A 17,095-nucleotide genomic window follows, 5' to 3' on the forward strand; every position below is an offset into this window, starting at 1 on the left:
TTTTTTTTTTTTTTTTTTAAGGAATTGGCTCATGTAATTATGGAGGCTAGCATGTTTAAAATATTCAGAGTGGGCTATCAGACTAGAGACTCAGTACATTCAAGTCTAAAGGCCACCTGCCAGCACTTAAGGGAGGTTATTTTTGTTCTGTTTGAGCTATGAACTGATTGGAGGTGGCTCAGTCACATTATGGAGAACGATCTGGATTAGTCAAAGTCCACTGTCTTAAATGTTAATCTCAGACATAAACACTCATAAAAACACCCAGAAACATTCAGAATATAATAGTCTACTAGTATCAACACTAACATTTCCGGGGAAGTGTGGAAACTTGAGTTTCACTTAGGTCCCTTCTCTTTCCCATTTTTAAACATCATTATCTTGAATACCAAATGGTGTTCTAATTTTTGTTTTAATCATCAAATATTATTCATAAAACTCATAAGGAAAAGTTTAGGTTCTTATAAGTGCCCATATTTCTACTCTTTCCATTGTTCTTTCTTCTTTCCTGATGCTCTGAGATTCTTTCTTTTATCATTTCTTTCTTGTTAGAAGAACTTCCTTAGGTTAAATTTTAAAGAATATATTTGCTAGCAACACAGTCTTTTAGTTTTCCATTGTCTGACAGCACATTTATTTCCCTCTAATTCCTGAAGGATAATATCACCAGGTATATAATTTGAAATGGATATTTTTTTTTCAATTCAGTACTTGAAGAATATTATGCTACTTCCTCTGGCATCTGTGGTTTCAGATGAGAAATTCACTATCATTTAAATTGGTCTTCCCCCATGTGTGATTTGTCATTTCTTTCTGGTTGCTGTCAAGATTTTTCCTATGCCATATAGTTTTGAAATTATAACTTGGTGTAATGCCTGGTATTAAGTTAACCCCTGGTTAGGGAGTGAAACATGAATAAGATTTGGTCCCTACCATTTAGGAGCTTGTAATCTGGTAGAAATGAGGGGAAATAGGCATAGAAAAAATGATGGACACACTGTGCATTCTAGCAGATATGAGCCAAATGCTATGGGATCATCCGGAAAGAAGCAAGGATCTGTTTCTTTGAAAATAATTTGAGGTCTTTGAAAAAAGGGAAGACTGATTTTGAATGAAAGGCAGAACAAGATAATCTAAATGAAGGAATAATAACCTATTCAGCTATCCATTCATTATTCCAACCATCCATCCATCCATCCAGCTGAACATTGGGGAATTATGTTCAGGAAGTGTGTTATGTACTGCAGGTACAGTGCCAAATAAAATACAGGGGCAGGTACAATGTCACCACAGTCTCAAAGTTCCTTACTTGGAATATGGCAGGGGTGATGGCCAAGGACTGCCAAGTTTTCAAAGTTGGAAGAATGTAGCAATTATTTACCTGTCCTTCTGAGAAAGAACAAAAAGTTGCAGTCTTTCTGTAGGGACAGTGTTATATATGGTTTCAAGAACCATCAAATTTTAAGTAAAGCTGTGAACTATTTCTGATATTTTGGCCCCAATGATGATCTCTCCCCGGGAATATGGGCGAATTGCATTTAAATGGGGTGGGTTGGTCCCTACTTTCCAATGTCTATTGGCTGTCTGAATGTCTCTGATGATGTGACACTCAGTTGACACTGAACCTGACGTTGAAGTCTTCTGATGCTTGACTGGGTATTCGATTTATCTTCCCTCCCCATTTTCCACACATTCCATATCTTTGATCTCTCTCTCTCTCTCTTTTATCTCTACCTTGATTTTCTCCTATTTCTTGCAGCTGATTCTGTTCTAAGCTTTGATCCACTTAGATGCTTGTCTACTAGTCTCCAGTCTTCTATCTGGCTTATACTGATTTGTCTTATCCAGTAGAGAGTTAGAGCTGTGATGTCCTTGAGTCTCATTCTGACCAAGAGGGCCATCATCCCATTGACACTGAGCAGCTTTTTCAGCATCTATTGAGAGTATCATATGGTTCTTGTTCTTTCTTTTATTAATGTGTTCTATCACATTGATTGATTTGCGGATGTTGAACCAACCCTGCAGCCCTGGAATAAATCCCACTTGATCGTGGTGAATAATCCTTTTAATGTACTGTTGAATCCTATTGGCTAGTATTTTGGCGAGAATTTTTGCGTCTGTGTTCATCAAGGATATTGGTCTGTAGTTCTCTTTTTTGGTGGGATCCTTGTCTGGTTTTGGGATCAAGGTGATGCTGGCCTCATAGAATGAGTTTGGAAGTTTTCCTTCCATTTCTATTTTTTGGAACAGTTTCAGGAGAATAGGAATGAGTTCTTCTTTAAATGTTTGGTAGAATTCCCCTGGGAAGCCGTCTGGCCCTGGGCTTTTGTTTGTTTGGAGATTTTTGATGACTGTTTCAATCTCCCAGCATTTTGACCCCATGGGACATAATCACACTGACTGATTTTGAACATTATTCTGATCGAAACCTCATTCACTTTGACCTAGCTACCTTTTATTAAGTTCCTATTTCAATCTCCAAACTATATTCTGGTTAATTCTCATCACATCAGTATGAAGTATATGTTATTTTATGTTACAGACTTAAAACCTGACTTTCAGAGACCTAGATCACTTGTCAATGCTGAAAAGAGCAAAAGAGTGATTTGAACCCAGATCTTTCTCTCCTGAGTCAGTGTTCTTCCCTCTACTTTGCTCTTTTTTTTTTTAAAGATTTTATTTATTTATTTGACAGAGAGAGAGATCACAAGTAGGCAGAGAGAGAGGAGGAAGCAGGCTCCCTGCGGAGCATAGAGCCCGATGCGGGGCTCGATCCCAGGACCCTGAGATCATGACCTGAGCCAAAGGCAGTGGCTTAATCCACTGAGCCACCCAGGCGCTCCTCTACTTTGCTCTTTAATGAATGTGAAACTTCCTAGCTGCATTGGTGGTCTCTCCATGCTTCATGCTCTTCTAGTCCCCTGCATCAATGAAACAGACCAATCTGACCCGTCACTTGTTCCCTTCTGAAAATCAGGCTGATTTTATTCTTTTTGAGTAATATGCTCTCAAAGCTGGACATCTGGCTACTGTATAAAATGGCGATCACCACTTAGCAGAACAACAAGGGAGCCATGTGGCTTTTATTCGGTTCCTAATCCAAAGCTTTGCTTGAATATTAATTCTATCATGGCTTCTCTGATGCTCAATTAAGTAAGTGTACTAAAGATAAGAAACATGCTGAAAATATGCTGACTAATGCAGCTCTAAGTCATCAAGGGTGCCCGAGTGCTCTCTGGTCACTGGTTATCTCTCACAGCATGTGAGAATGAATAGGCCTGCGGAGAATGGATTCATCACCATTTCCATGCTTGCCTCCTTCCAGCTAAGCTGTTATGAGTTCTCCAAAGCTGAGACCTGCCTGAATCCTGAGAAACCTCCACCAGAGAGGCAGGAAAATAAAGGAACTGAGCCTAATTCCCACTGTGTCACCAAAGCCGGGCAAATGTTACTGCAAGTGTTCATATAAGGCTGCCTTGTTGGAGGAAACCAGCAAGGGAATTGGTGTCAGCTACCAGATGGTAATAGTGGCAGACGTGCCACACTGTTTATGGGGGCTTCTAAACACAGAGGGAGCCAACACATATATTTTCCCAAAGGGCACATAGAATTTTAAGGTATGTGCAATGTAGTTTAAAGCTTCTGTTGCTCAGGGAGAAGTAGTTAAATGAAGGGTGATCATGTTTGAATTGTGCTACAAAAACATTAATAAGTAAGTTCATTAACTCTATGAGCATAAGGAAAAGTGTTGACTAAGGTTTTTACAATGTGGAATTTTTTTTTTTTTTAAGTTTTGGGACTTTGCCTCTTTAGTTTCAACTGCATGAAAAATGACACACAATTTAGGAATATGTGAAAGCAAATTTTAAACTCAGCATGTATTTCAAATAGCAGCTATAACTTCTGCACTTGGTTTCAAGGAAATTACATGCCTCATATTACTACCCTCATAAAGCCCAGTGGGAAACTCTCCAGACTGTTGCCAATGAGGAGGTCAGCTATGTGATTTCTGGCAAAGCCCTCTAGGCAGAGCTCTGGCCCCTCCTCCTGTCTACCCTGGTTTGGCAGGAGCAGCCTAGAATGCCTGCAGAGGAGTAGTCCTGGGGTGCACTCTGGTGGGAAGGGAAGGTTAGAAGATCTGCTTCTAAGCAGCATTTGCAAGCAAGCATGCGGTTATTACCACATTGTACGTTCGTTTGGGTTTGGATTGATGACACACACAGTGTGGAGACCAAGTCAACCAGCTCTTGACTCATCTAGTGTTTCCAGAAAAACTTTTCTTACATTCCCGCCACAGTATAGGAAGTTGCAATGATACCAATTGCCTTTGAGTTCAATTTCAAGCATCTACAAGTAGGATCACAGTTCACTTGATCTGATTCTGTATTACCTCTCCAACCTGGTCAACCACTACTGAATACGTGATTTCCTCCGTCTTCCCCGTGTACATTCTTGTCTTGAGCATATAACATTCTAGGAAAGAAAGCACAAGATGTGCAATCAGAGAAAACTGGGTTTAGATTCTATCCTATCTAGTTACACTCAAGAACACAAGCAATTTAGTTTCTGAGACTCAAGTCTCCCAGATTTAAAATGAAGACAGTAATACGGGGCTGTGATCAGTATTAAGAAGGAGAATACCACAGACATATCTGATATGCTTGGCTTACAGCAGTCACCTAACAAATATTCCTCCTCTTCCCTTTCCTTTGCTTCATCTTTTATTCTCACATTCCCATTCATAGTAAAACCAAGTTTAATTGGTTTTAAGATTAGAATCTCCTGGATCAACTTAGACAAAAGCTGTATCCGGAGGTTCAGCAGAACTTGGAAAATCATGTGTGAGAACATCTATAAGAGGTTAGAGCTCCATGACTATTCAAAGTGCATTCATTAAAATTGAAGTTGAGGAGAGACTTCTGCTGCCAGTTAGGCTATAAAATGTTGCAAGGTCTTAACAATGAGAACAAACAAGATAAACCACAAAAATCATAGTTGTTGTTTTTTTAACCTTGACTCCAGTCAAGGAGGCGAAGGAAGCTAAATGAGCTGAAAATTAGAGAAAGTGATAAATCTTTCCTAGGAGAAAATAGAGAAATGGCTGCCTTTATCACTGGGGAAGGGAGAGGAGATTTCATTGTAGGTGAAAAGAATTCATAATGACTGGGTATGAGCTGGGGGTGGTGATGGTGGTGAATTAGAATCCTGAAAAGCCCTGGCCAGAGAGCACTACACTTTCCCAAGGGTTTGCCTTGAGCGCAAGAGGATAAGTAGTGTGCTGAGGGCTGGGACAAGGCAGGAGGGCTGGAGGAAGACAAAATATTCTACTTAAGACTCTTGGCACCTTCTCTAAGTTAAATGCAGTGGTCCACTCCACTGAAAGCTGTGTGCGGGGCAGGAGAGTGAAGGGAATTTTCCTTGAGTCACCCGGGCCATCCCTTAATACAAGGCAGGAACCTACAGAAAGCAAGGATCAGAGCAGGAAAACCATGAGAAATCACTCCAGTGCACTTCAGGCCATCACCAAGTATACTTTAGAGCCTGTGAAAGATGAGAATTGGGGCAGCGGGATGGAGAGAGATCTTACAGAAATGCACAAAACCAGAAGGACTGAAAGGCAAAGAGAAGCCCTCAGTGACTCAAGCTGAGAGCTGAGCTGTTTTGCAGAGAGAGCTCTCCTGTGGTGCTGAAGGGGAGCAGCTGGACAGTGAATCTTAAAGAGATCTTGAAGTCATTAATGCATCGAGCCCAAGTCCTGGTGAAGAGAAGGTCCTTACACTGCCCTGAAAATATCTGGAGTCAGTGGTGAATGAAAGCTATAACAAAGCCCCAAACCAGCTTAACCTCAAATTAGATTTATTTAGACCCCCATGTTACGGCATGACAGAAGAATATGTGTGCCTTTTCCTTGGGGCAAATATGTATTTTTAAGGATTTTATTTGTTTATTTATTTGAGAAAAGACAAGAGAGCACAAGCAGGGGAAGCTGCAGATGGACAGGGAGAAGCAGGTTCCCCTCTCAGCAGGAAGCCCAATGTGGGTCTCCAACCTAAAACCTGGGGATGTGATCTGAGCCAAAGATAGATGCTTAACTGAGCTACCCAGGTGCCCATTTCCTTGGGGCAAATATTATTTGCTTCAGTCTCTACTGTTCTTTTACCCATGGTATCTGGCATATAATAAAATAATGTGAGGCATGCAAAAAGGCAAAAAAAAATACAACACATGGAAACAGTAAACATGTAAATAAACATAAAATACCATTATTTTTTCCATTTCTTTCTTTCTTTCTTTCTTTCTTTTTTTTTTTTTTTGAGAGAGAGAGAGAGAAAGCTTGAGTGCAATAGGAGGAGCAAAAGGAAAGGACCGAGAAAATCTCAAGCTGACTCCATGCCCTCCAAACCCAGTGTGGAGCTCAAGGTAAGGCTTGATCTTACAACCCTGAGATCATGAACTGACCTGAAATGAAGAGTCTGATGCTTAACTGACTGAGCCACGCAGGCACCTATATTTTTCTCATTTTTTAATTTTTAAAGTGACAACTGGATACTGAAAACGTAAAGAATACCAATTTATTATTGAGATTATATCATATAGAAGTAAAGTGTCTGACTATACACTAACAAAGGTTGAAGGACAGGTAACAGGAAGAATAGTGTTGTAAGGTTCTTAAATTATATGTAAAATGACATAATAATTTGAAAGTAGATTATAATACATTAAAGTTGCATATTATAAACCACAGAGCAACAACTTAACAAAACAAATTGGTGTGCCTAATAAATTGAGAGCAGTGATAAAATGGAATCCCAAGAAATAATTAATTCAAAAAGAAGGCAGGAATTGAGAGAAAGTGGAACAACGAACAGAGGGGCTACTTAGTAAATAGTAAGATTATAGAATTAAAATGGACAATATTTTAATTAGAATAAATGTGAATGAAATGAACACTTAAAAGGCAGAGATTGTCCAACTGTATAAAAAAGAAAGGTCAAACTGTATATGGTTTATAAGACACAGAATTTAAATATAAAGGAACAAATAAAACAAAAGCAAAAAATTGGGGAAAATATATCAGACAAAGAATAAGTTTAAGAAAGTTCAAATTAGAATATTAATATCAGACAAAGTAGACTTGAGGACAAGAAGCGTCATCAGAGATAAAGAGGGACATTCCATAATGATAAAAGTTCAATTAATTAAGAATATACGTAAGTTGTAAGTGTGTAGATATCTAGTAACAGGGTTTAATGAAACAATAACTGATGGAAGTAAAGGAAAAATAGAGAAACCTATAAGTATAGTTAGAGATTTTAATAATATAGTTAGGGATTTCACCCTCTATCAGTAACTCATAGTAAATGTAGAAAAACAATCAATAACAATTCAGAGGATTTGAATAACACTATCAACCAAATTAACTTAAGGACATTTTAAAACAGTCCACTCAAAATACATTCTTTTCAAGTTCATATGGGATATTACCAGTATATACTATATATTGAACTATAAACACACACACACACACACAAACACACACACAACTTAATTTCTAAGGATTGAAATAATACAGAGTATATTTTCTAGCCACAGTGTAATGAAATTACAAATAAAGAACTCAAAATATTTGGAAAACCCTCAAATACTTGACGATTAAGACACAAATCTCAAAATTGTCCATTAGTCCAGAAATAGAAATCAAAGACAACTATTTTGTACTGAACGATAAAAATATATCAATATTTGTAGAGTGTCATTAAAGCAATGCTTAGAAGACACAAATCACCAAAATGGATGCAAGAAAAAAAAACACTAGAAAATCTGAATAGCCCTTTGTCTATAAGGAAATTTAATTCATAATTAAAATCTTGCATGCGCGCGCACACACACACACACACACACACACACACAAAGCCTGCCAGTCCAGATGGATGGCTTCACCGCCAAATTTACCAACATTGAAGATGGAAATAATACCAAGTTTACATAAAATCTTTCAGAAAATAGAAGAAAGGGAACACTTCCCAAAACATTTCATAGGGCCAGCATAATTTTCATACAAAAACTAGGCAAGGACATTAAAAGAAAAGAAAACTATCAACCAATGTAACATCCAGGAGCATGTTCATGGATTGGATGACTTAGTACTGTTAAGAATCCTGTTTTCCCCTGTCTGTATAAAGATTCAATGCAATTCCCATTCAAAACCCTAAAATTTGAAAGACCAAAACAATTCTGAAAAAGAACAAAGTTGGAGGACTTACACTACTTGATTTTATTGTGATTTTATTTTATTTTTTAAAAGCTTAATTTATTCATTTGAGAGAGAGAGAGAAAGAGAGAGTGAGAGAGATGTGGGGTAGGGGCAGAGGGAAAGAGAGCCTTAACTCTGCACTGAACTCAGAGCCCGACACAGGGCTTGATCTCATGACCCTGAGATCACAACAGGGCTGAAACCAAGAGTTGGACACATAGCCGAGTGTGCCACCCAGGCACCCCTTGATTTTAAGACTTATTGCAAAGCTACCATAGTCAAGGCAGTGTTCTACTGCTGTGGACTGGTGTTTCTCAACCTTGGCACTACTGACATTTTGGGCCAGATAATTCTTTGTCGTAGGCATTGTCATATACGCTGTAGGATGTTAAACAGCATCTCTAGCCACTATCTACTAGATGTCAGTAGCCACCCCCTCTCTGAATTGTCACAGACTAAATTTATCCTCACATCACCAAGTGGCTCCCTCCCTCAGTCCCTCCAGAGGTGGAGAAAAGTCACTCTGGTTGAGAACCACTGGCATAGAACTAACAGAGAGAGAGATAAATTGACTGATGAAACCGATCAGACAGATCCACACTTACATCACCAATTGACTTTTGACAAGGCTGCCAAAGAAGTTCAATGAGAAAAGATTTTTCAATAAATTTTCAATCGCATCACTCATCAAAGACTCAAAGCAGAAACAGCCCAAAGTCTACCAACAGGAAAATGGATAAAGAAATTATGGCATACTTACACCATGGAATGCTACACTATGTTAAAAAGGAGTAAACAACCATTACACCAAACAATATAAATGAACCTCAAAATGTTTTGTTGGTCAAAGAATCCAGCTCACATAGCATATGGTTATGTTTTACATGATATTCAAGAATAGACAAATCTAATTTATGATGAAAAAAATGGGAAGTTGCTTATTGTAGAAAGGAACATTCTGGGTGTGATGTAAATATTCTTTATCTTATTTTGGAAAAGATTCCTAGAAGTGACATGATTGGATCAAAGGAAAAATACATATGACACTGTGGTCTACATTACAGATTTTTCCTGCAAGTTTTTATTTAAATTCCAGTTAGTTAACATACAGTGTAATATTAGTTTTGGGTGTCAAAATTAGTGATTCATCACTTACATACTGTACTCAGGTCTCATCACTAGTGGCCTCCTTAATGTCCATCACCTATTTAACCTATCCTGTTCATCTCCCCTCCAGTAACCCTCAGTTTGTTCTCTTTAGTTAAGAGACCTTGTCTTGATTTGTCTCTCTTTCCCCACTCTATTAATTTGTTTTGTTTCTTAGACTCCACACATAGGAGAAATCATATGGTAATGGTTATCTGTCTGTCTCTGACAATTTATTTTGCATAGGATAATACCCTCTAGCTCCATCCAAATTGCAAATAGCAAGATTTCATTCTTCTTTATGGCTGAATAATATTTCATTATATACTATATATCCATCTATAGATATAGATATAGATGACATAGATAGATAGATATCCCCCACATCTTCTTTATCCATTTATCAGCGGATGAACATTTGGGCTCTTTTCATAATTGGGCTAATGTTGATAATGCTTCTATAAATATCAGGATGCATGGATCCCTTCAGATCAGTATTTTTTGTATCCTTTGGGTAAATACCTAGTAGTGAAATTCCTGGGTCATAGTGTAGTTCTATTTTTAACTTTTTGAGGAACCTCTTACTGTTTTCCAGAGTGGCTGCACCATGTTCCCACCATCAGGTGTCGACAAGGATGTGGAGAAAGGGGAACCCTCCATATTACACATTTATGGCCACACTGGTACTGTTAAGAGAAGTGTTCATTTTCTCATAACAAATTAACAGACTTACTGTCCAATTTATGGATTTTTGCCAAAATGACATCTCAATACATTCTTAATTTTTTTCATTTGAGTGAAGTTGAATATTCTTTTATATAGTTAAGAGATATTTGTATTTCTATCCTGTGAGCAATCCATTCATACTTCTGATGACACTTTTCTCAGTAGCTCTTATGTTAGGATTATTTCCCCTTTATCTACAGAAGTTGCAAATACATTTTTCAAGCTTGCCATTCTTAAATTTGTTTCTTTTTTGCCATGTAGAAACTTTTTAAAAAAGTTATGTATTCAAATTTGTCAGTATTTTCCTTATTGCTTCTGGAATTTATATCATAGGAAAGATTTCTCCACTTCCAGATCATAGAGTAATTCTCTGATTGTTAAAAAAATATTTTTATGGTTTTGTTTTTTTACATTTAAACATCTAATTCATTTAGAAATTGGACTATCCTAGAAGAAATGGATTTGATTTCATCTTTTTCCATATGACTGTCTAGTTATCCACTTATTTCTTGTATCCTTTCACTCTTCACCCTGTACTTTGAGGTATCACCTTTACATATACACACACACATATATGCAACTACATATAATATATGCATATACATGTATATATGTAGTTTTATGTATATACATATATATGTAGTTTATAATATATTATAATACCTGGTAAGACTATTCCCTTCTCTCATTGTTTTTATATTTTAGGGGTTTTCTGGCTATCCTTGTTCGTTTATTTTTTCCAAAGAAATCTATTTAATTTGCCTACCTCCAGAAAAGTGGCATTGTCACAGGAATGGAATGAAATATATAAATAATTTAGGAGGGAACTGACATCATATCTTTATGAGGTTCAAATCTACTCTTTTTTTGGTCTTTTGGGACTGTCTTAGATTTATTCTCATATGGCTTTTGAATATTTCTTGTTAAATTTATGCTTTAGCGTATGTAAGTTTATTTTTGCTATTGTAGATGAGAATTTTTCTTTTATTGTGTCTTCTAGCTAGTTTTTTTGTACCTATGAAAGGTATTGATTTTTACATGTTAATTTTATAATTGCTATTTTATTAAACTCTCTTGTGGTTTTTGCAATTTACCTATCAATTCTTTGAGTTTCTCAGATATATAATTATGTCATCTGTAAGTAGAGATTTTTCTATCTCTTTTTTTGCAATTCATGCATTTCTAATTATTTTTCTCTCTCTCTTTTTTAAGGATTTTATTTATTTATTTGACAGAGATAGACGCAGTGAGAGAGGGAACACAAGAAGGGAGAGTGGCAGGCAGAGGGAGAAGCAGGCTTCCTGCTTGAGCAAGGAGCCTGATGTGGGGCTCAATCCCAGGACCCTGGGATCATGACCTGACAATGGCAGATGCTTAACCACTGAGCCACCCAGGGGCCCCTCTTTTTCTCTTTATTAACAGTGTGGGATCACCTGATCAGGTGGAGGGCAGGGGGCAGCAAAAGAATTCACCCAAGGCAGAACAAAGGAGATAGGAGTTTATTTCATTATACCACAAGGGAGCTGTGGACAGCAAAGCAAAAACTGCCAGGAGGCAGTGGTGGGGGACTCTAGTTAAGACGGAAGGGAGGAATGGGAATACATGGAATTTTTCTTTTTTGATACCTGTACTTGGTGTTAAGTAGTCCGTTGGTCAGCTAGGGCTTATCAATATTTTGTGCTGAGTTCACTAATAAGCCTATTTGCCTTCACCCTGGTGGCCACTATGGGCCCCTTTACCTTATTCAGGCTTCCATTGCTCAAGCCTGTTAACTAAAAGCAGCCCCTACAAATAGAATTGGCTGATGAAATATGAAAATGATGTTTAATAGTTGAGGAGATAGTAGGCTTTGTTGCTCCTGACTTTGGAAGGAAAATCTAGAAATTTTCCAAAATGTAGGGGTACTACATTGACTACTGAGTTGAATTATTAAGGGAGTATCCATTAATTCTTGTATTTATTTATTTATTTATTTATTTATCCTGCTAGTAGGAAGACTTTTTGTTTTTAATTAAAATATAATGTATTATTTGTTTCAGGGGTACAGGTCTGTGTATCATCAGTCTTACACAATTCACAGCACTCACTATAGCACATACCCTCCCAATGTCCATAACCCAGATACCTTATCCCACCTTCCCTCCCTATCCACCCCCCAGCAACCCTCAGTTTGTTTTGTGAGAATGAGAGCCTCTTATGGTTTGTCTCCCTCCCTGGTCCCACCTTGTTTCATTTTTTTCCCTCCCTACCCCTCCTGATCCCCACCCTGCCTCTCAAATTCCTCACATCAGAGAGATCACATGCTATTTGTCTTTCTGTGATTGACTTGTTTTGGTTAGCGTAATACCTTCTAGTTCCATCTACGTCATTGCAAATGGCAAGATTTCGGGGGTTTTGATGGCTGCATAGTATTCCATTGCATATATATACCACATCTTCTTTATCCACTCATCTGTTGATGGACATATAGGTTCTTTTCATAGTTTAGTTATTGTGGACATTGGTGTTATAAACATTTGGTGCACGTGCCTCTCCAGATCACTACATTTGTATCTTTGGGGTAAATACCCAGTAGTGAGATTGCTGGGTCATAGGGTAGCTCTATTTTCAACTTTTTGAGGAACCTCCATACTGTTTTCCAGAGTGGCTGCACCAGCTTGCATTCTCACCAACAGTGTAGGAGGGTTCACCTTTCTCTGCATCCTCACCAACATCTGTCATTTACTGACGTCTAAAAAAAGCAGCAATGTCTACAATAGCCAGACTATGGAAAGAACCTAGATGTCCATCAACAGATGAATGGATAAAGAAGATGTGGTATATATACACAATGGAATACTATGCAGCCATCAAAAGAAATGAAATCTTGTCATTTGCGACGACGTGGATGGAACTAGAGCGTATCATGCTTAGTAAAATAAGTCAATCGGAGAAAGACAACTATCATATGATCTCCCTGATATGAGGACATGGAGAAGCAACATGGGGGGGCAGGGGGATAGGAGAAGAATAAATGAAACAAGATGGGATTGGGAGGGAGACAAACCATAAATGACTCTTAATCTCACAAAACAAACTGGGGGTTGCTGGGGGGAGGTGGGATTGGGAGAGGGGGAGCGGGCTATGGACATTGGGGAGGGGAGGCGAACCATAAGAGACTATGGACTCTGAAAAACAACCTGAGGGTTTTGAAGGGTCAGGGGTGGGAGGTTGGGGCAACCTGAGGGTTTTGAAGGGTCAGGGGTGGGAGGTTGGGGGAACAGGTGGTGGGTAATGGGGAGGGCACGTTTTGCATGGAGCACTGGGTGTTGTGCAAAAATAATGAATACTGTTACGCTGAAAAAATAAATAAAATGGGAAAAAAAAATCTCCTGTTGAGTTTGTAGGTGTTCAGAATGGTTTGATAACTATCTAGCTGAACTCCTGGAGCCCGATGATATTAAGTCTCCTGTTCCTCTGCCATCTTGCTCCTCTAATTCTTGTATTATTGAGTGTTTTTTTTTAATGAATGAATTCTGAGTATCATAATTACTTTTTCTGCATCTATGAAGATAAAAATATAATTTTCCTCCTTAGCTTTATTGGTATGCTGAATTATTTTTTTAAAGATTTTATTTATTTATTTGACAGACAGAGATCACAACTAGGCAGAGAGGCAGGCAGAAAGAGAGAGGAGGGAAGCAGGCTCCCTGCTGAGCAGAGAGCCTGATGCGGGGCTCGATCCCAGGACACTGAGGTCATGACCTGAGCCGAAGGCAGAGTCACCCAGGCGCCCCTGAATTATTTTAAAAGACTTTCTAATATTTAACAAGCTTTCCATTCCTGGGAGGGGACACCACATAGACTATATAATTTTTTTTATTGTGCCACTGGATTCTATTGGCTAATAGTTTAAGATGTTTGCATTGATATTCATAAGTAAGAATAGTAAATTTTCTTTTGGCTATAATCTTTTTCAAGCTTTTGTGTCAATCTGCTTCCTTCACAGCTGAGTTTGGAAGTTTTCTCTCTTTGTGTTCTGGAGGAGTTTAAATAACATTACTATTATTTCATCTTTAAAAAGTTTGGTAGAATTTCCTTGTGAAACTTTCTGGTTCTGGTGCTTCTTTCAGGGAGAGTCCATAGAACTATTTTCTCTTTGTCTTCCATGGGAATTATCTTAGTTATGCTTTCTATCTCTGCATGGTTAATTTTACTGCTACGTCACTTATAAAATTATTCATTTCAATTTGGGGTTCCAAATTTATACAGAGAGCTGTGCAAAACTGGGGTGACCATAAAAATCATTTTCCAATTGAGATCTAAAGTGTGTGATCACTGGAAGCAATTCTGGGACAACAAGGTGGGACAAATGTTCATCCTCTGCAGTCATTCCTTACGATTAGTTCAAAGTCACTGATTGGTGTTACTTCTCCTTTGTCATTTTCCCACCTTGCCTTGCTTTTCTTTAATTATCTGGCTAACATTTTGTCTCTTTCATTTATTTCATTCAGAGAAACAGCTTTGTATTTATCTGATAATTCTAGTATTTTCCTTTTTTTTGACTCATTAAGATTTGGTTTTGTCTTATTAGTTCCTTCTTTTGGCTTTATTTTGGTTTACTATTTTTTTCCTTCTAGTTCTTAGAATTGGTAGGTAATTTATATATACACATTGTACTTTTATTGTATATGTTCTCACATATGTACGCTTATTTATTTACATAATCCACATATATGTAATTTTCCCTCTCACTAGTGCTTTAACTATACATCATAGCTTCTGATGTGTAATGTTTTCATTTTTGTTATTTTTAAGAACTTCCACGATTTTGTTTTGTATTTCCTCCTTGGATTAGGAGTTAGTGGTGCATGTGTTTGAATGTGTGTGTTTATATCTCTTAAAACTACTATTATTTGAAATTGACTTCTAGTTTTATTTCACTGGAGTCAAAGAATGATCTTTGTACCATATCCACCCTTGGGAGTATATTGAAATTTTCTTTGTGGCCTAAACTCTGGCCAATTTTCCTGAATGTTACATATGTACTTGAAATGAAAATGTATTTTTTTATTGTCAGTCTTCAGAGTTTGCATGGGATGTGTCCCTGACTCTGGTTCACCCACTATTTTTCTCTGATCCCTTGTTGATAGCCCTCAGCTCGGTTACACTGCCGTACCTCTTGCTTTTTGCCATGGGCTTCTCTGCCGCTGCTGTGTGGAGCATGGACAGGATGTGTTCCTGACAGAATGCTCGGTGTTCCACCATGTGTGCAAACCTGGGAGCACCGTGGTATTATTAGCAAGGCATTCAGATCTTCTGGGGCAACTCTGGGAGATGGGAAACAGGGATGAAATTTTCTTTCCCATGTCTCAGGCAATTGATTCTGAGATACATTCCCTGTCCATAGCTTTCCAGATGGGTACCTTGTCACTTCCTTTCTTGTAGATGTTGTCAGTGGATTTTGACTTTGCTATTCTCTTGCCTTGGCTTGTTTTTTTTTTTTTTTTTAATGGGTAATTTAGTAAGATTCAGAAACTACACTTCCACTGCTGACATTTTCTCATAGTTTTTCTTATAAATTTAGCATATGTTTATATCCCTCACCAATACATTCTTTTTGCATACTTATGGAGGCTAGGTATTGTATTGTATTGTAACAATTGTATTGTTGGTATTCTGCAGTAATTTGCCCTCCCCCCCTTTTTAAAGCTTTTCCAGATTCACTTGTGATGTATATAGTTGGTTATTTCAGTTAAGGAACTGACAAATGAGTACCACTCCAGGTATGAAATAGAAGGAATTTAATACAGGGCATTGGTTCCATGGAGGCTGAAGAGCCAAAAAGTAGAGGATGATGAAGCAAGCCAGATATTAGTAACAGCACAAGGACCCTCCACCACTAGGGTGGAAAGGACGTAGGGGGAACCTACTCTGAGTTCTCTGTGGACTTGCCTGAAACAGAAGGCAGCCTAAAGCAGCAAGTATGTGGCCTTGGCCTCATTGCCACCTTCTAAATTTCATGTCAGTGCACTTAATTGATTAGACCTAATTTGTGTTCTGTTTCTTAGCTACTGGGAGTCTGAGAATTTTTGTTTTTGTTTTTGTTTTTTGTTTATTTTTTTGAAAAGATTTTATTTATTTACTTGACAGATAGAAATCACAAGTAGGCAGAGAGGCAGGCAGAGAGAGAGGGGGAAGCAGGCTCCCCGCTGAGCAGAGAGCCCGATATGGGGCCCCATCCCAGGACACTGGGATCATGACCCGAGCTGAAGACAGAGGCTTTAACCCACTGAGCCACCCAGGCACCCCTTGTTTTTGTTTTTTAGATAAGATTTGTGCAGCGCAGGGATACACATCAGAGGAAAGGAGAAATGGAGTCTGTGCATCAGTCAACTACATCTTCAAAAACTTGTACAGTCTTGTCTTACCACCTAAGTCCTTAATTCATCAGGTCTTATGCTGTCGAGAAGGAACCTTATTTTATTTTTCCACATGGATAACCAACTGTCCAAGTACCATTTCTTGAAAATCTATTCTTCCTCTACTGGTCTGCAATGCTATTTTCATCATAAGAGAAGTTTCTGAGTATGTGTGGTTTGTTTCTGGTTTCTCCATTCTGTTCTTTTGGTCAGTTTTTCTATCTCTGTACCAACAACACACTGTATTGATTAATATATCTTATATATTTTTTTGATATCTAGCAATATTCCCTAATCTTGATCCTTCTAGAATTGTTTTAGCTCTTCTTTGGGATTTTGCTTTTCTTTTCTCTTTTCCAATATTTTATTATTTACATTTCCAAACATATAAAAAGTTGAAAACATTCTACAGGGAATATGCATTATACCTATTATCCTAATTTATCCAGTTTTTATCATTAACATTTTGTTATACTTTCCTTATCATATAGCTATCCATCTATTTATCCCTTTATCCTTCGATCAAGACATATTACTTCTGATGCATTTCAAAGTACGTTGTAGACAG

This window comes from Meles meles, chromosome 10, assembly GCF_922984935.1.
Source record: "Meles meles chromosome 10, mMelMel3.1 paternal haplotype, whole genome shotgun sequence".
Taxonomy (NCBI): Eukaryota; Metazoa; Chordata; class Mammalia; order Carnivora; family Mustelidae; genus Meles; species Meles meles.